At 37.1% G+C, this 25323-nt stretch overlaps 1 long non-coding RNA gene across 5 annotated transcripts in view; it reads right to left on the reverse strand.

Annotated features, from left to right (window-relative positions):
* Window positions 1–12589: 12589 nt before the first annotated feature.
* Window positions 12590–25323, reverse strand: part of LOC148007680 (uncharacterized) — a 104776-nt gene continuing 92042 nt past the window's right edge. For 3 of the 5 annotated variants that reach the window (XR_015646630.1, XR_015646632.1, XR_015646634.1), the window contains 3 exons: window positions 16485–16708; window positions 15993–16136; window positions 14075–15283 (listed from right to left, as the gene is read on the reverse strand). This is a non-coding gene — a long non-coding RNA (uncharacterized LOC148007680). Of the gene's footprint in view, window positions 12791–14074; window positions 15284–15992; window positions 16137–16484; window positions 16709–25323 lie in introns of those variants that run through there. The other 2 variants (XR_015646646.1, XR_015646640.1) reach the window with 2 other exon arrangements.

Here is a 25323-nt window from a genome sequence, read left to right on the forward strand (position 1 = left end):
CTTGATGAAAAGCTAAAGTGAACTTTAAGATCTTAGTGTGCAGTATATTCCCTTCTGTTTGTGTGGTTGTCAGTTGGTTTTAGTATTTTTTTTTTTTTATTAACTTGAGTATTTCTTATATACATTTCGAGTGTTATTCCCTTTCCCGGTTTCCGGGCAAACATCCCCCTCCCCCCTCCCCTTCCTTATGGGTGTTCCCCTCCCAACCCTCCCACCATTGCCGCCCTCCCCCCATAGACTAGTTCACTGGGGGTTCAGTCTTAGCAGGACCCAGGGCTTCCCCTTCCACTGGTGCTCTTACTAGGATATTCATTGCTACCTATGGGGTCAGAGTCCAGGGTCAGTCCATGTATAGTCTTTAGGTAGTGGCTTAGTCCCTGGAAGCTCTGGTTGCTTGGCATTGTTGTACTTTTGGGGTCTCGAGCCCCTTCAAGCTCTTCCAGTTCTTTCTCTGATTCCTTCAATAGGGGACCTATTCTCAGTTCAGTGGTTTGCTGCTGGCATTCGCCTCTGTATTTGCTGTATTCTGGCTGTGTCTCTCAGGAGCGATCTACATCCGGCTCCTGTCGGTCTGCACTTCTTTGCTTCATCCATCTAGTCCAATTGGGTGGCTGTATATGTATGGGCCAAATGTGGGACAGGCTCTGAATGGGTGTTCCTTCAGTCTCTGTTTTAATCTTTGCCTCTCCCTTCCCTGCCAAGGGTATTCTTTTTCCTCATTTAAAGAAGGAGTGAAGCATTCACATTTTGATCATCCGTCTTGAGTTTAGTTTGTTCTAGGGATCTAGGGTAATTCAAGCATTTGGGCTAATAGCCACTTATCAATGAGTGCATACCATGTATGTCTTTCTGTGATTGGGTTAGTTCACTCAGGATGATATTTTCCAGTTCCAACCATTTGCCTACGAATTTCATAAACTCGTTGTTTTTGATAGCTGAGTAGTATTCCATTGTGTAGATGTACCACATTTTCTGTATCCATTCCTCTGTTGAAGGGCATCTGGGTTCTTTCCATTTTCTGGCTATTATAAATAAGGCTGCGATGAACATAGTGGAGCACGTGTCTCTTTTATATGTTGAGGCATCTTTTGGGTATATACCCAAGAGAGGTATAGCTGGATCCTCAGGCAGTTCAATGTCCAATTTTCTGAGGAACCTCCAGACTGATTTCCAGAATGGTTTTACCAGTCTGCAATCCCACCAACAATGGAGGAGTGTTCCTCTTTCTCCACAACCTCGCCAGCATCTGCTGTCACCTGAGTTTTTGATCTTAGCCAATCGCACTGGTGTGAGGTGAAATCTCAGGGTTGTTTTGATTTGCATTTCCCTTATGACTAAAGATGTTGAACATTTCTTTAGGTGTTTCTCAGCCATTCGGCATTCCTCAGCTGTGAATTCTTTGTTTAGCTCTGAACCCCATTTTTTAATAGGGTTATTTGTTTCCCTGCGGTCTAACTTCTTGAGTTCTTTGTATATTTTGGATATAAGGCCTCTATCTGTTGTAGGGTTGGTAAAGATCTTTTCCCAATCTGTTGGTTGCCGTTTTGTCCTAACCACAGTGTCCTTTGCCTTACAGAAGCTTTGCAGTTTTATGAGATCCCATTTGTCAATTCTTGATCTTAGAGCATAAGCCATTGGTGTTTTGTTCAGGAAATTTTTTCCAGTGCCCATGTGTTCCAGATGCTTCCCTAGTTTTTCTTCTATTAGTTTGAGTGTGTCTGGTTTGATGTGGAGGTCCTTGATCCACTTCGACTTAAGCTTTGTACAGGGTGATAAGCATGGATCGATCTGCATTCTTCTACATGTTGCCCTCCAGTTGAACCAGTACCATTTGCTGAAAATGCTATCTTTTTTCCATTGGATGGTTTTGGCTCCTTTGTCAAAAATCAAGTGACCATAGGTGTGTGGGTTCATTTCTGGGTTTTCAATTCTATTCCATTGGTCTATCTGTCTGTCTCTGTACCAATACCATGCAGTTTTTATCACTATTGCTCTGTAATACTGCTTGAGTTCAGGGATAGTGATTCCCCCTGAAGTCCTTTTATTGTTGAGGATAGCTTTAGCTATCCTGGGTTTTTTGTTATTCCAGATGAATTTGCAAATTGTTCTGTCTAACTCTTTGAAGAATTGGATTGGTATTTTGATGGGGATTGCATTGAATCTGTAGATTGCTTTTGGTAAAATGGCCATTTTTACTATATTAATCCTGCCAATCCATGAGCATGGGAGATCTTTCCATCTTCTGAGGTCTTCTTCAATTTCTTTCTTCAGTGTCTTGAAGTTCTTATTGTACAGATCTTTTACTTGCTTGGTTAAAGTCACACCGAGGTACTTTATATTATTTGGGTCTATTATGAAGGGTGTCGTTTCCCTAATTTCTTTCTCGGCTTGTTTCTCTTTTGTATAGAGGAAGGCAACTGATTTATTTGAGTGAATTTTATACCCAGCCACTTTGCTGAAGTTGTTTATCAGCTTTAGTAGTTCTCTGGTGGAACTTTTGGGATCACTTAAATATACTATCATATCATCTGCAAATAGTGATATTTTGACCTCTTCTTTTCCGATCTGTATCCCTTTGATCTCCTTTTGTTGTCTGATTGCTCTGGCTAGAACTTCAAGAACTATATTGAATAAGTAGGGAGAGAGTGGGCAGCCTTGTCTAGTCCCTGATTTTAGTGGGATTGCTTCAAGTTTCTCTCCATTTAGTTTAATGTTAGCAACTGGTTTGCTGTATATGGCTTTTACTATGTTTAGGTATGGGCCTTGAATTCCTATTCTTTCCAGGACTTTTATCATGAAGGGGTGTTGAATTTTGTCAAATGCTTTCTCAGCATCTAATGAAATGATCATGTGGTTCTGTTCTTTCAGTTTGTTTATATAATGGATCACGTTGATGGTTTTCCGTATATTAAACCATCCCTGCATGCCTGGGATGAAGCCTACTTGATCATGGTGGATGATTGTTTTGATGTGCTCTTGAATTCGGTTTGCCAGAATTTTATTGATTATTTTTGCGTCGATATTCATAAGGGAAATTGGTCTGAAGTTCTCTTTCTTTGTTGTGTCTTTGTGTGGTTTAGGTATAAGAGTAATTGTAGATTCGTAGAAGGAATTCGGTAGGGCTCCATCTGTTTCAATTTTGTGGAATAGTTTGGATAATATTGGTATGAGGTCTTCTATGAAGGTTTGATAGAATTCTGCACTAAACCCATCTGGACCTGGGCTCTTTTTGGTTGGGAGACCTTTAATGACTGCTTCTATTTCCTTAGGAGTTATGGGGTTGTTTAACTGGTTTATCTGTTCCTGATTTAACTTTGATACCTGGTATCTGTCTAGGAAATAGTCCATTTCCTGAAGATTTTCAAATTTTGTTGAATATATGTTTTTATAGTAAGATCTGATGATTTTTTGAATTTCCTCTGAATCTGTAGTTATGTCTCCCTTTTCGTTTCTGATTTTGTTAATTTGGACGCACTCTCTGTGTCCTCTCGTTAGTCTGGCTAAGGGTTTATCTATCTTGTTGATTTTCTCAAAGAACCAACTTTTGGTCCTGTTGATTCTTTCTATGGTCCTTTTTGTTTCTACTTGGTTGATTTCAGCTCTGAGTTTGATTATTTCCTGCCTTCTACTCCTCCTGGGTGTATTTGCTTCTTTTTGTTCTAGAGCTTTTAGGTGTGCTGTCAAGCTTATGCCTTAGATTTTACTTGATCGGGTGGATTTTTAAAGTTTCCTATGTGTTCATGTAAATGAAGCACTTACCATTAACATAACGTTTGCTATATACTAAAAGCATTGGTTTGTCATTTAATGATGATTTTTTCTTCTATTTTGAAAATTGTTGCTTTGAGATATTTACTTTTTGTTTGATTGCCTTTTAGATAAAGTTTTACTCATTGGATTTAGCTGACATGGAAATTACCTTCTTGACCGGGCTGTCTTTTAACTCAGAGATTTATTAACTTCTGACTTGTAAGTGCTACATGTACACTCACATGCCACCACAGTTAGCTAGATTTCATTAATGCAAATTATGTGTGTGTGTGTGTGTGTGTGTGTGTATTCTCTCTCTCTATCACTGAAACACTGTCTCTCTGTTTTTAAGTCCCAACTTATGTCTGTGTGGGTGTCTCTCTCTCTCTCTCTCTCTCTCTCTCTTTCTCTCTCTCTCTCTCTCTCTCTCTCTCTGTGTGTGTGTGTGTGTGTGTGTGTGTGTGTGTGTATGTGTAGAGGTATGTAGGTAATAAAGGATGTATATTTCTCAAGATCTGCAGTTACATGTAATTCCTGACATGATTTCTGAGAAATAAGTTTGCAGAGCAGTATTAGTTTTTATAAGTAGAAGCATCACTCAACATCACTATGCAACTTTAAAAATTGGTGATTCTGATGTGCAATGAATATGCAAATGATGCATAAACATAAATGTAGAATAGCTCCTGAATGTTAATAGTTGTACATTCATTTAGTTTTCAATAAATGTAAATATGATATTGACTTAGTAATATCCTTTTCTGCAAGACCTGGGATAGGGAAATGCATAAGGAATTACTCAGTGTGCTTTGAATTTGGACAATCTGCCCTGTGTATTATGATTAAGGAAGGAAAATTTTGCATAAATAAAAGGTGACTTTGAATGCATATGCGAATATTCAGCTTCCTATTCCATAGCAGTATTTTCAGAAGCTATCACTGTGGAGCTAACTTTGGTTCAATATATGACTGAGCAGATAAGTATGGCAATATATTAATTCATGTCATATTGAAAGAAAGGGATGACCACTCTTCAACAGGCTGGGCTACTGCAGATCAGACACTCTGAATCTTCTGTCAATGCTGGAGATATTTAAAGCTTGATGAAAAGATACTTCTGCATTCTTGGTTTCAAAGATAACTTTTAATTATTGATTCCTATTAGTAAAAAAGCCTGTGAGATTACAATGCTGTAGTATTGTATTTATCAAAATTGTCAGAGGATACTTGGTAACAAGTATGCCATAAGTTATAATAACTTATTACCTATAGCAGCAATGTTTGCTTCAATGGCTTTTTTTTTTCTGGCCAGGAAGATGCTGTGCAGAGTAAACTGGATTTAAATATACTGTGTTTCATCTTAATCTGCCAACTATCTGGTCAAAAGTAATGATTTTTAAATAAGTGATATTCTGTCTTCCAGATTTTATACAAAAACACAATTGACAAGGATAATATGTTGGTTTTATAAATAAGAAAATGAATCCTAAATTTTTGCATTTTATACATCTACTGTGTATCAAAGTGTGATTAGGACACTGAACGCCGAAAGAAATTCCTCTTTTATCATATTATTGTGTGTTTGTTTGTTTTTATTGGAATTTCTATATATTTTTCAAATGTTATTCTGTTTCCTGGTTTCCTGGACATAAGCCCGCTATATCATCCTCCTTCCCTTCTTCTCTAAGGGTATTCTCCTCCCCATCGACCCACTCCTGCCTTCCCCCTAACATTCCCTACAGTGAGAGTCCACCGTTGGCAGTACCAAGGGCTTCTCCTTCCTTTGGTGCCCAACAAAGCCTTCTTCTGCTACTTATGAAGTTGGAGCCATGTGTCAGTCCATGTCTTTCAGTAGTTTTAGTCCCTGAGAGCTCTGGTTTTTTGCCATGGTTGTTCTTATGGGGTTGGAAGTCCCTTAAGATCTTTCAGTCCTTTATTTCCTCCAACAGGGATCCCTCATTTGCTGCTCCAAACTCTGCCTCCATATCCCCTCCTATGAATAATTTTGTTCCCCATTTTGTGAAGCAGTGAAGAAGAAACTCACATTTTATGAGCTTTCCACTGTCTCTGATTAATGGTGTGCTCCTTTTCTCTTCCTCCCTTTTTTTTTCTCCTCTGTCTCCTCTTGCTTTTCTCCTTCATTTAATTTCTGTTTTTATTCATATCCCTTTTAATTTTTGGAACTTTGAGACAGTGTCTCATTCTGTAGAGTAGGTTGAGCTCAAATATGAAGTAAACATTTTGTTTCTATTTCTTGAATGATATGATTAATATGTAAGTCAATATATCTTGAGTATTTTAACTTGATTTGTAAATGTGAAAATGACGTTGCTCATTAATTACTTTTACAAATTTTCTTTTTTTGTGAAAAAGATCAGTCACATTGGCAAGTGCCCTTATATCTATCTACTGAGAGGCATAGTCAGAGAGTCTACTATGAGTTTACTTACAGCCAGAACTACATTTTAGAATTTGTTTGTAACAACAACAAAAATATATTAATAAAATTGAAATTGTAGTGGCAGAATAGTATTTCTTCTCTTCCTGTATCTCTAGTGGTAAACAGCAGGTTGCTGAATTAGCAGCTTATATCTCAAACCACAGAGAGGAAGCAGAGAGACTTCTCTCAAAACCTTCCACAAACAATCATCAACCACAAGTCAAATGATTAAAAATTAGAAGCTAATCATTGCCATCTCATTGAAACCACTGCATTCCACGCCTTGTCACCACATCTCACAACCAAATTATAATAAAAGTATATACTATACAAATTTAAAAGACCCCATTATTTTTTCATAGAATGAATCCTGTTTAAAACTTTAAAGTGTCGTTTGAGCCTCAAGTCAATAATTTCAATGTTATCCCGTAAAATCTAAATATAGTTACATATTATTAAGATACAAAGACATAAACATATATTACTTTTTCTCTAACATTAACTCAGGCCATCATGAGAAATACCTTACCTCCTGGGTTCTGTTGTTCCTTGTGTGTATAGCATATAGGCATTTAAGATGAAAGAATCCTCTTCCTTTTGGCATCAAAGTTCAACGGGATTTAGAACATCATTTCCCAAGCAGTACATACAAGGCAGATCTCTGAGACTCATGTCCCTGAGACCACAAATGAGCCCATGAGGGCTCCTTCTTTTTTGGCTTAGTCTCTGGGAACTCTGGGGAGTCTGGTGAGTTGACACTGCTTTTCTTCCTATGAGGTTCTCTTTAAATAAAATTCAGCTCAGCATTATAATGTTTCATGATATTTGTACTTTTTCATATTTAACAAAATAATTTTTCAGTTAAAAGGCAACATACAAATAAACATATGTTTTAACTATGATATTCATTGTTTTAAATTAGTGTTTAATTATCAGCCACCAGCTTCTACAACTGAGTATGTGTTTCTTTTTTTTTTCTTTTATTGGATATCATCTTTATTACATTTTAAATGTTATCCTCTTCATCCATCCCTGCTTCTATGAGGGTGCTCCCTCACCCACCCACCCACTCCCTCCCAACTCCCAACCCAGACTTTCCCCTACACTGGGGCATCTAGGACTGAGTGCCTGTTTTCACATTATGCCCTACAAGGCCTTCTGAGTATGTTTCTTATCCCTAAGCCATTTGCAATAGCCAAAGACTCCATAGTACTTATCAATTTTCCATGCAATATACTTTTACTTGTTTTCCAGCCATAAATATACTCCCAATAAATTATGAAGTACTCACATAAAACTTTACATCAAATTAAAAAAAACATTTTGTGATTATTTGTAAACTGTAAACCCATTAAATTTTAAACAAACACCATTTACCTAGGGATCCTTCCCATGTGCTGCCACCAAGGCCACACTATCACTGATGCCAATAAGTGCTTGCTGACAAGAGCCTGATATAGCTGTCTCTGGAGAGCCTCTGCCAGAGTTTGACCAATACAGATGCGGACGCTTTCAGCCAACAGTTGGACTGAGCACTGGGACCCAATGGAGGATTTAGGGGAAGGAATGAAGGATCTGAAGAGGTTTGCAATACCATAGGAAAAACCATGATAGCAGCTAACCAGACCTCCTAGAGCTCCCAGGGACTAAACACGAAGCAAACAGTACACACTGAGGGACCCAGAGCTCCAAGCCGCAAATGTATCAGAGGATGGCCTTAGGTAGCATCAGTGGGAGGGGACGCCCTTAGTTTAGTGAAGGTTCAATGCCCTAGCATAGGGTAATGCTAGGGTGGTGAGGCAGGATTGGTCTGGTGGATGTTCAAGCAGGCTCACAGAAGCAGGGAGGAGAGGGGATGTCATAGGTGGCTTGTAGCGGGGAAACTGGGAAAAAAATAAAGAAAAATATCAACACATTACAATAATGCAACCTTGTCAAATCTAATTTTTAAAGATAAAATCCCAGATGCTTTTAAAGAGAGAGAGAGAGAGAGAGAGAGAGAGAGAGAGAGAGAGAGAGAGAGAGACTGATGTTTTTAATACACTATACAGGAAAATTGTTGTGATTCCAGCCCCCAGAATTTTGAGATGAATTCACAGCATATAGACTGGTGAAGTACCCAATTAAAAAAAAATCTTGGTGGCAGCCACACGTTTCTTGCTACCCATCCTAATGTTCTGTTTTCCAAATGAAGCACACGCGCGCACACACAGAGAGAGAGAGAGAGAGAGAGAGAGAGAGAGAGAGAGAGAGAGAGAGAGAGAGAGAAAGAAAGAAAGAAAGAAAGGAAGGAAGAGTATTTATATATTTATATGCCTAGAACAGCTCACAGCTCAATGGCTCAGTCACTTCCTAACCTTTATGGGGCTAATTCACCTCCTTCAGATATTCTCAAATTATTACGTACTCAAATCTATATTTCACCATTGATACTTTGGACCCAGTCAGGCAGCCCTCTTGCGGTGTCTTTTTTCTGGCTCTAACATGGCAGCTATGCTCTCTAGTCCTGTACCTTCTCAGGCATGGAGTCTGTCTTTCTCCTTGCATGGGAAAACTCCCTCTATCTCCTCATTCCTCTCTTTCCCTATGACTCCTGCATCTTATAAATCAGGCTTCTGTCTGCATTTCCCACTCATTGGCTCCCTGCAACTTTATTTAGCAATCAGAACCAACTGGGAGCAGGGTCCTTCTGTTACGTTCAGACGTGGGATTCTCATGCTAAAAATTTGGGGACCCAAATTAACATAATATGAGCAGCAATACGCCAAACCCACTACATAAAATAATGTATGAAAAATAAATATATAAATAAGCAAGGTGAAAATTACTTTCAGAGTGTTTGCAATCTTACAAATCACTAGAATGATACGTGTAGGGCTACTATTTGTATTCTGAGATAAATTATCCTTTGTATAAAGATTAATTTCATATATAATTCACAGCTACTTCTGTTTCATATATCATTTAATAAGTTGCATATTATGTTATTTTTACCTTTGCTAATCTTATACTACAATAGTAAGAAGATCAGAGAGAACATTTTTGTTTTTGACGCTATGCATGCATGTATGTTTGTGTGTGTGTGTGTGTGTGTGTGTGTGTTGTGTGTTTGTGTGTGTGTCGAAGAATTCTTCACATATTACATACCATTATGATTCATACAGCATTTTGGATATTTGAAGGCACTTTTAATTGGTAAAACTAAAATATATTTAGATATGATCGAACACATTAGTAATTTTAGAACACAAGAGGATAAAGCAGAAGGATCATAAATTCAATGTTAGTACAGGCTATATAAGAGCAATAGCAGGCAGCCTAGTAAGGTCTTGAATGAATGTTAATAATGTTTCTCTATTTGACATTAATTGCCTAGAGGCTTATTGAACCACTTCCCCTAGCTTTCATAACTATATCTAGGTTCTACTATGGTGTTCATGGTCCCTCCTCTGCTTCCCATGACTGGAGGTTAACAGGTCCAAACCTGCACAGTTTTTGTGCCAGTAATGACATGTTTTGTGAGACCAAGGTATAATGGAGATGTTATATTTGAAAGATGTTCAAACCTATCAAACTTACTTTTTGGCACATATTATTTACCAAATATTAACTCCTTCATGATATTCTTGGAGGAGTGATATAGTATTCTCCTGTTCATATGAGCTTTCAATAGTCCTGATGCTCAGCACTTCGAGTAGGTATAACCAATACTCTTACCTCTGATCGCTGAACAAGAAATTTCTCCAGAAAATCAGTTGCAAATTATTACATGTATACTTAAAATAATAAAGTAAAATAACTAATGAGAGAATGATGGATGAAAAAAATAATGAAGAGAAGAAAAGGAGGGGGAAGAAGTGTGGAGAAAGGAAGACAAAAGAAGGGATAGAGTGAGGGAAGCAGGAAGGAGAAAAAGGAAAAAAGGGAACAGAAGTATATGTAGGTAATAAAAAGGAATAATAGGATTAATAAGATAAATTATATATCAAAGGTACACAAAGAAATCAATTATGTTACATAATCAAAAACTTCTAATACATTTTAATTTGTTTTTTAACGTATTTATTTGCATCGGGCTCAATTCTCCCATCCTTGTCACTTCCTCTTACAATCTTTCCTTGAAATCCCTTCTCCTCTGAGTGAGTGGGTGACGCTCTGGGTATTCTCCCACCCTGGCATATCTTAAACAAAGACATTATGAATGTTAAGTGCAAATGGATGGAACTTGAGAATATCACCATGAGTGACGTAACCTAGTCTCAAATGGACATGCAGGTTATATACTATCTTATAAGGAGATACTAGACCTAAAACTGAGGTTATCCATGCTACCCTCCACAGACTCAAAGAAGTTAAAAAGAAAGAAGATCCAAACAAGATTGCTTGAATCTCACTTATAAGGGGTGAAATAGTCTTATGAGGCATGTGGATGGAGGGATATAGTAGGGAGAGGTAATAATGAGTAGAATGGGGAACTTCAGGGGTGGTCATGAGATGCTACCTGTTCATGAGAGATTGCTACATGGTCATGAAAATGAATGAAAATATGCAAAGGAAAGTGTAGGGGAAGTGGGGGTGGGGTATCTCCATAATGAGACAGAGACTTGGGATAAAATAGTATCTGAAGAATCAATAGAGGTTACCTTAGCCTCTACTCTCAGCACTGGGGATATGGAACCTTTAGAGGCCACCTCCTGTAGCCTGACAGTAACCCCAGAAAAGTTATAGAGACACCAAACAATTCTCAAAATGTTCAAGCCAATATTTATCCTGTGTACAAAAAACGTAGGCACAAGGAATGGGGCAGAGTCAGAGGGACTTACCAACAAATAACCTGACCACCTTGAGTCCCATCTGATGGCGGAAGTACCCATCCCTAACAATATTGATACTCTGTAATATTTGCAGATGGGAGGATGTTTTCTTCAGAGCATCTCTACTGACTCAGAGAGATACAGACACCCACCAAATAGTGAATGACGCTTGAGAACTCTTATGGAAGAACTGGAGAAATGATTGTGGACCCCAAAGGGGATGAGAAATGATTGTGGACCCCAAAGGGGATGAGAATTCCACAAGAAGACCAACAGAGTTAAGAACCTGGTGGGCTCTCAGACACTGAATTACCAACCAAAAATCATATGCCAGCTGAACCTAGACCTCCCTTAACTTTTATAGCAAATGTGAAGCTTGGTTTTTATATTTGTACTGAACAAGTATAAAGGGGTCTATCCCAAATGCTGTTGTTTGCATTTGAGATGCATTCTTGAAGCTTGGGTGCTTTGTTGGCCCCAAATGGAGTGGATGGCCCTAGCCTCACAGAGACTTACCATGCCAAGATGGAGGATACCCATTGGTCCCCCACCCTCTCAGATGATATAAAGGGTGATGGTGAGAAGGATTGTGGGAGGAGTGAGCAGGAGGAGAGCAGTGAGAGGCATGTAAACTGAACAAGTAAAAAACAAAACCAAACAAAACTCCAAGATATGTCCTTTTGTCCCAGTGCATATTTCCAATCGTGTTGTATTTTTACGAAGAATCAAGAGAATAAAAGTTAAGGGATTGGAGAGAGAGTTTGATAGTTGAATACTGCTACTTTTACAGAGTTCCAAGGTATTCACAATTAACTGTAATGATTCAGAAATCAATTCTGTTATTTCTTATTATATTACTATTAATGGCAAAAAGTAATGGGATTGCATGACCTCATTACATTATTTTTTTCCTTAATCTTTTTTATTGGATATTTTCTGTATATACATTTCAAATTTTATCCCCTTTCTTTATTATCCCTCCAGACCCCTTAACCCATTCCTAACCCCCTGACTGCACGAGGGTGCTTCCTCACCCACCTACTCACTCTCTCCTGCCCTGTCATTCTCCTACAGTGTGGCATCAAGCCTTCACAGGAATAAGGTCCTCACTTCCCATTGGTTCCCAACAAGCCCCATCTTCTGGTATATATGAGGCTGTAGACATAGTTTGCTCCATTTAGTTGGAGGTTTAGTCCCTGGGAGTCCCTCACCTACTTCAGTCCCTTTTCTGGCTTCTCTATTCTGGATCCTGTGCTCAATCCAATGTGAAGATCCACCTCTTAGTACTTAAAATTTCTTATAATTTTGTCACCTGAAGTTAACTTTAAAATACATGTACTGCCAAAATTGAATTTTTTTAGGGTAAGATTCAAAATGAGTATCTTCTTATTAAGAAAATTAATTTTTCAATTTCTTCTTTGTAAGAAGTCCTTTTTTGATGGCAGTGAGTTCATTTGAATCATAAAATACATCAATAGATTACCTCAGCAAACCAGGAGTTCTTCTAGTTTTGTTTTTCTAGTTGTGTTACGTGTATGCAGTTGTTATGGTATTTGTGACCCCTGGGAAATGAATATAGATTCAGTCCAATTATCATAAAATATTTATTGATTAGTTCATAATAGTACGAATAATCCCCGAGTCGATTTGAGATTGTTTTAAAGGGAGGGTTTGGGAAAGGACATTTAAAGGAGAAATTCATACAAACACATTGAATACCTATGCAAGGAAGACAAATTTTCTGTTCTGTCAAGTGACTAAGGCAATCCAAAACATCTTTGGCTATCTGCATAAGAAAGTTGCCAAAGCAAAAAAATATCCAGTTAGTCACATCATACAACTAGGTGATTATGTGTGTACATTTTGGCGTGAGGGTCACTGAATCAAGGTTATTGGGAACTTTTCTTACAGGGAGTGACATGAGATAAAATTGGCTCGTGGAACCCCAGAGAGTTGCTTAACATAAAATGTGCCTTGCCATAACACTGTCACAATACAAACATGTTCAATGAAAGTTTATAATATCTCTTTTTCTAGATGTAAAGTCATGTGTCACCATGGTTAGCTAGATTTTAATAATTTTAGTCATGTGTGCATATTTTTCTCCGTCTCCATCTCTGCATCTATCAGTCTCTGTTCTCTCCTCTCTCTCGCTCTCGCTCTCGCTCTCGCTCTCGCTCTCGCTCTCGCTCTCGCTCTCGCTCTTGCTCTCGCTCTCTCTCATGCTCTCTCTCTATTTCTGTCTCTTTCTCTCTCTCCCACATCTTCTTTGTGTGTGGGGGGGATTTGTGCTGGGCGGGAAATGCATAGAAGTATGTACGTGTCAAAGGCTGTCTATGGCTCCAGATCTGCAGTCCCATGTAGTTTTTAGAATCTTGACATGAGTTCTGGGATATCCTCTTACAGGGTAATACTTGATTTTACAAGTAGAAACATCACACAGGATCTTCTATGCAACTTTAAGCCTTGGTGATTTAGATGCATGCTTATTTTTCAAATGAAAGTACAAACCAAAAATATAGAAAGATTCTTGAATTTAAATGTTCATACACTGAATTATTTTCCAGTAAATGTAAATGTGATATGGACTTAGCAATATGTTTTCCCGTGAATCAGAGTCCACACTGGAAAGAGAAATGCATTAGGAAATAGTAAATATGCTTTGAATTCGCACAATGTGCAAAAATCTTCAAAAATAATAAGGTGGCTTTGAATGCATATGGAATTACTCTGCTTTCTATCCTATGGCAGAACCTTCGGAATCTATTCTTGTGTGGCTCAAGTTGCTTCAATGTAGGACTGAGCAGATAACTATTGTAATATATTAATTCAAGCCAAAATGAGAGATGGAGGTTACCACCCTGAAACAGGCTGTGCTATGACAGATCAGTCCCTAAGAATCTTCTACCAATGTTAGAGAAGTTTAAAGATGGCTGAAAACATACTTCTGTCAATTTGAATTTTAAGGATTCCTTTCAAATATGATTTTTATTAGGAACAATGTCACTGAAATGTCAGTGTTGTTTTGTTGTATTTGTTAATATTGTCATAGGATGACTGGCAGCGAGTATTCAGTAAGAAAGATTGATTTATTATTTTAACATCTATATTTGTATCAGTAGCTTTCTCAGGCCAAGAAGTTGCATAGAATGGGTTGGCTTAATCATACAGATTTCCATGTATATCTGCCACCTAGGACTTTAAGGTTATGGTATCATATTGTAGTTCTCTCATCTTCCATATTTTATACAATAGCCACAAAAGATAAGAATTATACAGGGTTACCCAAACAAGAAAACAAATATTTAATTCTTTAGATCTATCCATATACTGTGCAGCAAAGTAAGATTAGGTCACTGGAAATACCTAAAGAAATCCGTGTGTTTTAAAATATATTGTATTATTAATCATACAAGTAATGAATAATTGTGAATATGTACAATTATCAATTCCTTAATTTGAGTTTCATAGTCCTTTCTGGGACATAGAGAGCCAAATTTTTACTGAAGAGGCCAGTGCTAAGTCTCTTGAACCAGGTACTACCCAGGGGGACAGTTTTTCCTACCTGCATTAGCTAATTAAATTAAATGTGCACAAGGATGACAGAGAGTTTGCCTCTCGGGTGACTCTCGATCACATCAAATTTAAAGAGAGAATAACCATCTCAGTAGTATCTAAGAATAAAGGAATGTATGAGATGTGTGCAATAATCTATGCTATGATGTTCTACAGATGAAAACTATGCCTTCATAATCTCTGATTTGAGTATAATTTCTAGCATTGATATTGTTATTTGGGCAACTTACAAAAAGTTCTGTGTACTGATTACAAAATCTGTGTAACAAAGAGGAATTATACAGGCATAGTTAAATGGGCATTTAACATGGGCAGCTAGGAAAGTTGTAGTAGTGTGGTGGAATTAATAGATTTCTTAAATTAACCCAAAAGATACAGGGTTCACTATCGAGGAATATAAAGAATTGTGTAGGTAATGTTTTTGTAATTTTTCTGGACAAAAGTTTCATTTGTACATGCTAGATTTTTCCAAAACCCCTCCTTTCCATAGCATTGAATTCTAGTTTACATACGATGAACATTTTACTCATGTTTCTTGAGCTTTTCTTTACCTCTGCTTATTACAGTCCTCTCCTCTTCCTCCTCCTTCCACATCACTTAATTTCTTCATTTGTTTATTACTTTTTTTTATATTTGAAAGTTGTGAGATAATGTCTCATGCCTGGGCTGTCTTTAAACTTTAATAATCCTTTTGCTTCCATCTCTAGGATGACATGATGAAAGATGTGAGACAATTTACCAGGAATGTTTTTAATTTCATTTTAAAATGTATGTTTAATTTTGATTATTATTTACTTTTAAAAATAATTTTTTTGTGCAGAAAGTCCAGTCTATTTGGTATATGCCTTTAGATGTAATACCTGAGAGGCATAGACAGAGAGTCAGTATTGTTTTTAACTATAGCCAGGATTATGTTTTCGAATCCTTTAATAACAACAACAAAATATATTAATAATATTAAAATTGTAATAGGAAAAGATTTTTTCTCAACTTTCTGTATCTTGGATGGCAAGCAGTAGGTTGCTGAAGTAGTAGTTCATATTTCAAAGAAGAAGAAAAGAGGGCTATTTGAAACATCATGGGATATTTGAATGATAGAATGCTATCTCCAGGGATATTTTTTGCACAGCAATGTTGTATCTCCAAATCTTCCCCAAACAGCCATAGACATGGAGTAAGGTATTTGAAAATTTGAAAGTAATATTGTGCATCTCACTCAAACCACTGTGTTCTGAATCTTGTCATCACAGTCTTACCACCAAATCACAATACTATCATATATTATACAATTTTAAAAGACCCTATCATCTTTCATAGAATGGATATTGTTTAAAAGTTGAAAGTATTTTCTGGACCTCAACTCAATACATTCAATGTAACTGCTATAAAATGAAAAGCAATTAATTTCTTACAGCATACAACAGCACAGAACATATATCACCTTTCCTCTGATATGGATTCAGACTGTCCAGAGAAATCCATAGGATGGTCTTGAGATTCATATTTTTCTGCCTCTTTCTCCTGGGTGGTGTTGTTCCTTGTGTGTATAATCCAACCTGCATTTGTGATGAAGTTCAAGCTTAAATCTGTTTAGTTAGGCAAGTACTTTACCAAATATTGAATATCAAACATGTCTGTCCTGGCACTTGCAGAGTCCCACAGCCTTGCCGTTTCAAACAGTTTACGTATGCAGTACCTTAAAGAATCCAGTAACTTTTTACAATCCACATTTTCTGTAAGAGTCCAAAGTCTCATTTGGAAAATATGGTCTTGTAAAATCAAAATAAAAGTTTTAAACTACTTTATTACTTCAAGAGAATAATCAAGCAACAATGTGAACAAAGCAAAAATGAAACTTCAATCATATTAATAACTCAATATCTTAATAATTGTGATCCACTTACTTTTTTCTGGCATCTGTTAAAGATCTCCATAACTTCTCTAGCTCTTCCTCTGTAGCACATATACAGTTGGACATTCGGGCTAGAGCTGTCTCCAACCCATTGGTGCTACTGATCTTGTCTATCATCCTATGCTATTTGCACATGCCCCATACTGGAGAACCTTGCAGCCAATGAGTTGCACTTGAACCATTAGTCTCTTCTGTCATGTTTTCTGAAACAGATCCCTGCAACAAAGTGACAAGACAAAGCTGTTGTCAATGACATCTCCATGCCTGCATAACTAGCGATATGGGTAGGTGATAGACTTATGACCTCATCATTTTGAAGCACAGTTTATGCACCTTCACCTTGAGGCATCACTTATCAGAGACTTCACATCTGATTGAACGTTTAGACCAAAATGGTCAGCATTTATTATCCAGACACAAAAGCGTTTCCTTCTCTTTAGTAACTCTGGTATTGAAATTACTGAATGGTAATTTCTTCCAGTACATTTTGGAAGCAAGGTTTAGTTCATGAGGGAATAAAAATCCAAGGACACTCGATAAAATACTGAATGAAAAAGAAATTGTAATTTTCTTGACCTTGGATTATACATTTAGTATAATAAAAAATAAAGAGAGAAAGACAGAGAAAAAGAAGGTGGAGATAGTAGAGATAGATAGGTAGATAGATAGATAGATGATAGATAGATAGATAGATAGATAGATAGATAGATGATAGATAGATAGATAGATAGATAGATAGATAGATAGATAGATTGATTAAGCAAGATAAATCTGAAGAATCAGTGTATACCAAAAATGGTAGCCATTAGTGGAAATTGAGAAAATAGACTAACTGAGAAGACATTACTCAAAATGTCTATAAATATCTGGTGATTTGCACTGCAGGTCACCAGTTTTCCCTTCTAGGTCCCAGTTTCCCAACTCCTACAAACCAGTAGTCTGCTCAGAGGAAGAATCCCTTATTTGTACAGATTTTGACAAGTAGAAACTTTTGAAAAAGAACTCGAGTGTCTGAACAAAAGAGAATATTGCAGAGGACAGTCAACCTTATTGTTTCAAAACTAATGGTAAGGATGGATTGAGGAAATATTCTTGTAACAAAGGTACAACAAAAGTAAGTTTTGCTCAAGAAAACTGGAAGGAAAATGTGATTGAAACTAAAAGTCCCAAAGCAAGAGGTGTTACAAACATGGTTTCAGGGCATGTGCAGGGTACACAACTGCTTAAGCTGGGGCCTTGTCTGAGAAGTGTTCTTGTCAATTTAGGCAGATTTAATGTTCAAGATATCTAGTCACTAATGCAGTCTTTGCAAACTCAGTATGAAGGAAGGAGAGATAGGAGGTGGTAAGATTGGTATAGAGAACAGAAATTAAATGAACAATGTGCATCTGATAAATAAATAGAAATATACTTTTGATAAAGTTCTTTCCTTGGGGAGAAAGGAATGGGAAAATGCTACAGTGGTACTAGACAGAACAATTTAAATCAGCTCCTAAGCCTATTCCTCAAATTTCAAAGCCTAGCTTTATAACTGTTCCCCAGCCCTCTCTTAACAAGAATTAGGAAACACCAGTCATTTTTATAGAGAATAGTAAAAGTTTCTCATGAGTGAAATTGAATACCTCTTACACACGAGGTTACAGGAAATTGCATCTTTTTTAGTATATAAACAAGGATTTTTTGTCAGGAAATATCACTTGGATCTTCTTCATTGCATTTTCTAGCATCTTAAGTGAACATCATTGGTTTTTTTCAAAGACCAACCAGGTTTAATTTCCTGAATCAAAATTAGAAAGACTGCTATACCAAGAGGTCATGGATAGTCATTAATTCTTTTTTACATAATCTTAGTTTTAAAATCCTAGATAGATATATTTGTGATATTACCTAATGTCTGAATTTATGGTATAACAAGATGTCCGACTAGCCGTCAGGTTTGCAGGCCAGAATTTTTCAAGTAGACCTGATTTCTTTTTAATTGTGCCAATTGCAAAGATAGATATTTAAATAGACTATTTTATTGGTTGGGACGTTGTATTAGTGGTTGAATATAGGTCTAAGGAGCAAATGTCTGCAGGGATTGAAGAAGAAAGAAGAGTGAATCTTCAGCACCAGTGTGAGTGGCTTCACACATCATAACAAGCAGACATATAGGAGATGTTAATTGAATAATTTCTCTGGAAGATTAGAGCATAGTTAAATTTTGTGAGATTTGTCTAAATAGTTCAAACATCAAAATAAGTTTTAAACTTTTACACCTTAATTAATTAATTAATTAATTAATGGCCTCCTCTCAGCCTCTGTATGCTGTCTGGTGTTCTGGTGTTTGAGAGATCTCGGGGGTCCAGGTTAATTGAGACTACTAGACCCTCTACAGGGTGGTCCTCCTCCTCCTCAGCTTTTTCCAGCTTTTCCCAAATTAAACGACAGGAATCATTAGCTTCTGTCCATTGGTTGGGTATAAGTACCTGCATGTGACTTTCTCAGCTGCTTGATGGGCCTTTCAGAGGGCAGTCATGCTAGGCTCCTGTTTGTAAGCACACCCCAGCATCAGTACTAGTGTCAGGCCTTTGGGCTTCCCCTTGAACCGGATCCCACTTTGGGCCTGTTTCTGGATCTTTTTTTTTCCCTCAGGTTCCTCTCCATTTCCATCCCTGCAGTTCTTTTAGAATAAAATAATTATGGGTCAGAGTTTTGACAGTGAGATAGGAACCCCATCCATCACTTGATGCCTTGTCTTTTTGCTGGAGGTGGTCTCTACCAGTTCCTCTGCGCATTGTAGGGCATTTTGTTTAAGATCCTTCCTTTTGAGTCTTGAGAGTTTCTTACATCACAGGTCTTTGGTATATTCTGTATGATATCCCCAAACTTCGACCCCTTGAAATTGCCTGTTTCCATTCTTTCTGTTGGACTTAGGGTTTCAGTCCTTTCTCCCACACAATACCAGATCATCTTCTCCTTTTCCTCGCCTGCCCCATGTCCCCTTTCCCTCCCCGATCAATCAAACCTCCACCTTGTTATTGTTATCTTCCCACTCCCAGATGGGAGTGATGTGTCCTCACTTGGGCCCTTTGGTTTGCTGAACTGTCTGAATTCTGTTAACTGGATCTTGATTATTACATATATTTTCTTTAACTAATATCAACCGATAAGTGAGAACATACCATGCATGTACTTTTGGTCTGAGTTACCTCACTCAGGGTGATATTTTTTTAGTTCCATCCTTTTGCCTGTAAAAATCAGGATGTCCTCGTTCTTAATAGCTGAGTGGTATTCCACTGTGTAAAGGAACCACATTTACTGGACTCATTCTTCTTTCATGGGACACCTGTTCTGTTTTCCAGCTTCTAACTATCAAAACATGGCTCCTGAGAAAAATGTGGAACATGAGCCCCTGTAGCATGGTGCGGCCTCTTTTGGGTATATTCCAAAGAGTGGTATTGTTGCTTCTTCAGCTAGACCTATTTCTAATTTTTTGAGGAACGTCTGATTGATTACCAGTGTGGTTGTACCAGGTTCCAATACCAGCAGTTGGGAGTGTTCCTCCTTCTCCACATACTTGACAACATGCACTTTCTCCTGAGGCTTTTATCTTAGTCATTCTCATTGATGTAAAGTGGAAACTCATGGTCATTTTCATTGCATTTCTCAGATCACTAAGGACTTTGTACATTTCTTTAGGTGCTTCTCAATCATTCAAGATCCCTCTGTGGTGAATTCTCTTTTTACTTCTATAACCCACTCTTTGTTTGGATATTTTTCTTTTTTCTTTTTTTGGTTAGTTTCTTGAGTTTTTTAATATATGTTTGATATGAGCCCTCTATCATATGTGGAGGTAGTGAAGATTTTGTCCTATCTATAGGTTATTTCCCTAATTTCTTTCTCAGTCAATTTATCATTTGTATACAGTAAGGCTACTGATTTATTTGAGTTAATTTTATATTTGTCAACTTTGCTGAACTTGTTTATCTGTTGGAGTAATTCTCTGGAAGAATGTTTGTGATTGATTACATATACTATCATATCATATGCATATAATGATACCTTTATTTCTTCTTTGCAATTTTATATCCGCTTGATCTCTTTATGTTGCCTTATTTTTCTAGCTAGCACTTTGAGTACTATATTTATTATATATCGGGAGAGTGAGCATCCTTCTCTTGTCTCCCATTATAGTGTGATTACTTCAGGTGTCTCTCCATTTATTTGGTGTTGGCTGTTTGTTTGTAGTAAATTGTTTTTATTTTGTTTAGGTATGGCCTTGGATTCCTGATTTATCCTATACTTTAAACATGAGAGACTGTTATATTTTGCCAAATGCTATTCCTGCATCTAAGGAGATGATCCTGTAATTTTCTTCTTTGAGTTTGTTTATATGGATTTATATGAGTTTCTTAAGTAAATTACTTAAACAGATTTTTATACATTGAACATTTCTAATGTCCTCTCCCTTCCTTGGTTCTCCTAAAAGGCCCCTGCCTCTCAACCTCCCGAGTTCTGCTTCCATGAACATGATATTCCCATGCCCTCAACTCTAGACTCACTGCCCTAGCACTGAGCCTTCACAGGACCAAGGACCTCCCCTCCCATTGATGCCAGATAAGGCCATCCTCTGCTATATAGGCAGCTGGAGCCATGGGTCCCTCCATGTATATTCTTTGGTTGGTGGTTTAGTCCTTGAGAGCTCTGCTGTGTTTGGTCAATGATATTATGGTATTTCCGATGGGATTTCAAAGCCCTTTAGCTTCTTCAGGTCCTCCCCAACACTTCATTTGGGTCCCAGTGCTCAGTATGACGTTTGGCTGCAATTATCCGTATCTGTATTGGTAAGGCTCTGACAGAGACTCTCAGCAGATAGTTATATCATGCTCCTCTCAGGAAGCACTTCTATGCCTCAGCAATAGTATCTGCATTTGGTATATGCCTACAGGGTAGATCTCTAGGTGGGGCAATCAGTGGGTGACCTTTCCTTCAGTCTCTGCTCCACTTTTTATCTCTGCCTTTCCTTCAGACAGGTGTAATTTTAGGTTAATATTGGTGAGATCGGTTAGTGGCCCTATGCCTCAATTGCAGACTGTGCCTAATCTCCAGATATGTTCTCTACTGATTCTCTCTACTGTTTTTTAGGTATTTCAGCTAATGTCATCCCCACCGGGTCCTTGCTTTCCTGGTATATGGGACTTTCTGTTGGCTACAACAGTTCACCATGCTACATTCCTAGAAACTTCTGCTCAATTTCCTGACCATCTGTATATCTATCCAGTATCCTCCCATACCTGGATTCTGCCTCCCCCTTTTCCCTCCCACTCCTCTTTTCTTGCCAATTCCCTCTCACACTCTACCTTTTATTATTGTTTTATTTCCCCGTCTTAGAGGATGCGAAGCATCTACAAATTGGTCTTCCATCTTCTTGACTTTCTTATGGTCTTTCAGTTGTATTGTGGGTGTTCTGAAATTTTTTTGCTAATATCCATTTACTGGTGAGCACACACCATTTATGTTTATTTCTGACTGGGTTAGCTTACTCAGGATGATATTTACTAGTTCCTTTTATTTGCCTAATTATTTCATGAGGTTATTGTTTTTAAAAGCTGAATAGTATTCCTTTGTATAAATGTACCACATTTTCTGCATACATTCCTCTCTTGGAGGGCATCTGGGTTTCAGCTTCTGGCTATTATAAATAAGGCTGTTGTGAACATAGTGGAGCATGTGTCCTTGTTATAATGTTGGAGCATCATTTTAGTATGTGTCATGAATTGGTTTAGCCTACTCCTCAGGTAATACTATGTCCAATTTTCTGAGTGATTTCTCTGAGTGACACACATCCTCACCAGCTTCTTCCGCCACCTGAGTTTCTGATTTAAGGCATTCTGACTTGTATGAGGTGGAATCTCAGTGTCATTTTGATTCCTTTTCCCTGAAGACTGAGAAATCGCTTGGGACAGAGGGAGGTTTTAATGATAATACAAAATATTAATATAAAACTTGGCTTCCTTAATATGTTAAACCAAATATTTTTTTAAAGCTGCTGCCATCTTCAGAGGATATGTGAGACTAAGCAGTTGTGGCCCCAGGTTGAGGATTGACTACAAGAGCTCAAAGATATTTAACATTTCTACTTATGTAAGAGAAAGTCCTTGAATTCTCAGACATTATAGTCTAATTGTTGTAATATATTTATTCTCAGGTAAAAGCTACAACTGCGTACAATAAATAGTTGGCTGCTGGAGGAAATTACAAAAAGCAAAAAGAATGACATAATGTTTAGACAGAAATGTTAGAGTAAATTACAGGCCATTTTCACACAATTTGCAGCACACCATGTTATGAAGACTGGGACATTATTCTTTCCTATGGTATCAAAATTTCCCTGGCTCTTAAGACTGGGTACAGATATCAGCAAACCTCCACAACTCTATCAGAAATTCCATGGAAAGTGAATTTTCAAGGAATTTGACTTTCAATTTTATTTTGTTATGATGATGTTGAGAATTAGAGTAAACATTAATTTAGGCAAGGTCCATATTTGATGGTAGAATTCTCTAAAACTATTACGGTTTTTTATTGGAAAGGAGAAATTTGATAAAAAAGGAAGATCTTTTTGAAAAAAAAAACTTTAATTATTGGAATGACACTGTTAAACACAAGTAGAGCATTGGACAATCACAAAGCTCTAGAGACAGATACCTGAACCTATAAGGGAAAACAGTTACAGCAGAAACCAGAAAAACAGCAACAACAAAATATTTAAATGTTCTAAAAATGTCAGTTTCCTTCCTCAATCAAATTTCATCCAGAATACAGAATCTTTTATTTAGGATATATGTATATTTCACATATAATTCTATGTTAATAAGAACCATGTTTGGATCCTGTAATAGTCTATCTGTTGTAATATATTTATTCTCAGATAATATTGAAACTGCCTCAGTTTCCTCACTTGATGTGGGCACATCTCATTGGTCTTTTGCTATTGGACTCAATGATAGACCACATCAACCCTTTTTATAAACGATGGTTTTGTGACATAGTTTGCAAAGTACTACAGAGAGCTGCTTTAACCTTTGTTTTGCAAGAACCATTTTTTTCTATAAGCAAGAATCCACTTGTGTTCATATCTGAGTATGTTTATCATTCCTCCTGTTTTCAAGATGGTTTCTTATCACTCTGATCCTTTTTGAGCCAGCCTTCCTCAGTAGTTAGACATTTTTCATCCACTGGTCCTCTACTTGCTCTTTGGCTGTAAATTATTTCCTAAGATTCAATGCTAAACTCTGATATAACCAAAATGACATCACAAATAGACTATATTAAAGTTTCTTTTGCTTTCTTAACAAACTGCTTTTCTGACAATATAAAAAGAGTAATAAATATTTTTTAAAAAAGGACAAGTATTTGTTTAAAGTCACTGAGACGATTATCCATACACTGTAATTGGCATAATTCTTGAGGACAAATTATGTGGCACTGAAACAAGCATCTCTTATAAAATTTGTCTCTGCCTTCTGTTTAGATACATTTTGGCGGATATATTAAAGAACTGCAGAATTCCTGTATGTATTCCTGCAGTATGTCCTGTTTAAGATATCCACATTCCATTTAAAGAATCACATCTAAATTTACGTTAAAAACAATAACAACAGCTTACGAATCTGCTAAAAATCCCAAGAAAAAATATTCATTTTAAAATTATGCTAAGTGGTTCGTGATTTCTGTGATCCCTCTATTAAAGCTGAACTCTTCACTTCCTTATTTAGAAAGCAAAACATAGTTTTCGGCGCATTTGTAAATTTATATTTGAAAAAAACAAGACTACCGAAAAACAGAAGGACTTGTACTACTCGTATAATTACGAATTCATTCAAACGAAAATATCCTAAACATGAAAAGTGGAAAAGCAAACGACGGTTTTGTGTTCCTGCAAGCATATTAAGTTAATGAAAGCGGGTGTCACTTCTAAGCTTGGCTCCAGAGGAAGTTGAAAACCGAAAGGAATTTTGGTCCTTGTAGTTTCCTCAGGTTAATAGTCTTTCCCGAAGCCTGGAAGCTGGGGATGGCGGGGTGAGGGAGGGGTGAGACATTGCAGCCTGCAGAGCTTTTATGACTTACTTCCTGTAGCGGGTCTACTGATTGGAGCAGCACTCTGCAATTGGATCTTATTCATTGTTGATGGTAGTGAAAAGAAAAGGATTCCTCGGTATTTTCTAGAAAGCATCTTATTTTCTAATTAATGTAATACTAAAGGATTTTGTGTGTGTGTGTGATAGCTACTCTTGGCTGACACCTTATATAAAATCAGGAATTAGGCAAAAGTCCAGATTTGAGGACACTTTTGAATAAGTTTTACTAGTTTTAAATTGGAATGACTACTTTCAATCTGGATCTTTGAGATGTGAAGATGCAACATTTAATTTAATATTTAAAATCTGACTTTAATATGGGTTGCATCTTCTACTGTAATCCTATGAAAGGACAGGGTAGAAGGAATGTTTTTCTGTTTCCCTTCCTTGATTTTACCTCACTACCATATCCATTACTTAATTTTCTTAAAGACTGCTTTCATTATAATCCTGTTGTATACCACAGAGCAGCTAAGACATGTAGCATGAACAACTACAAGGTTCTTGGATCTTCTATTCATAGACAGCTATTTTTTCAGCTAGATTGACTTCGGCCTGTAAATTATTTGAAAGCATCTCAGGTAGGAAATTATATATTTATTTCATAATTTCTGTTACTCTAGCAATCCATGACTAATAAAAAGAGTGAACAGGAAATTATACTATTTTTACTGATATCAACATGTATAAGGTAGATGGGCGATTCCA

Source organism: Rattus norvegicus, chromosome 1, assembly GCF_021556685.1.
Source record: "Rattus norvegicus strain SHRSP/BbbUtx chromosome 1, alternate assembly SHRSP_T2T, whole genome shotgun sequence".
Lineage (NCBI taxonomy): Eukaryota > Metazoa > Chordata > Mammalia > Rodentia > Muridae > Rattus > Rattus norvegicus.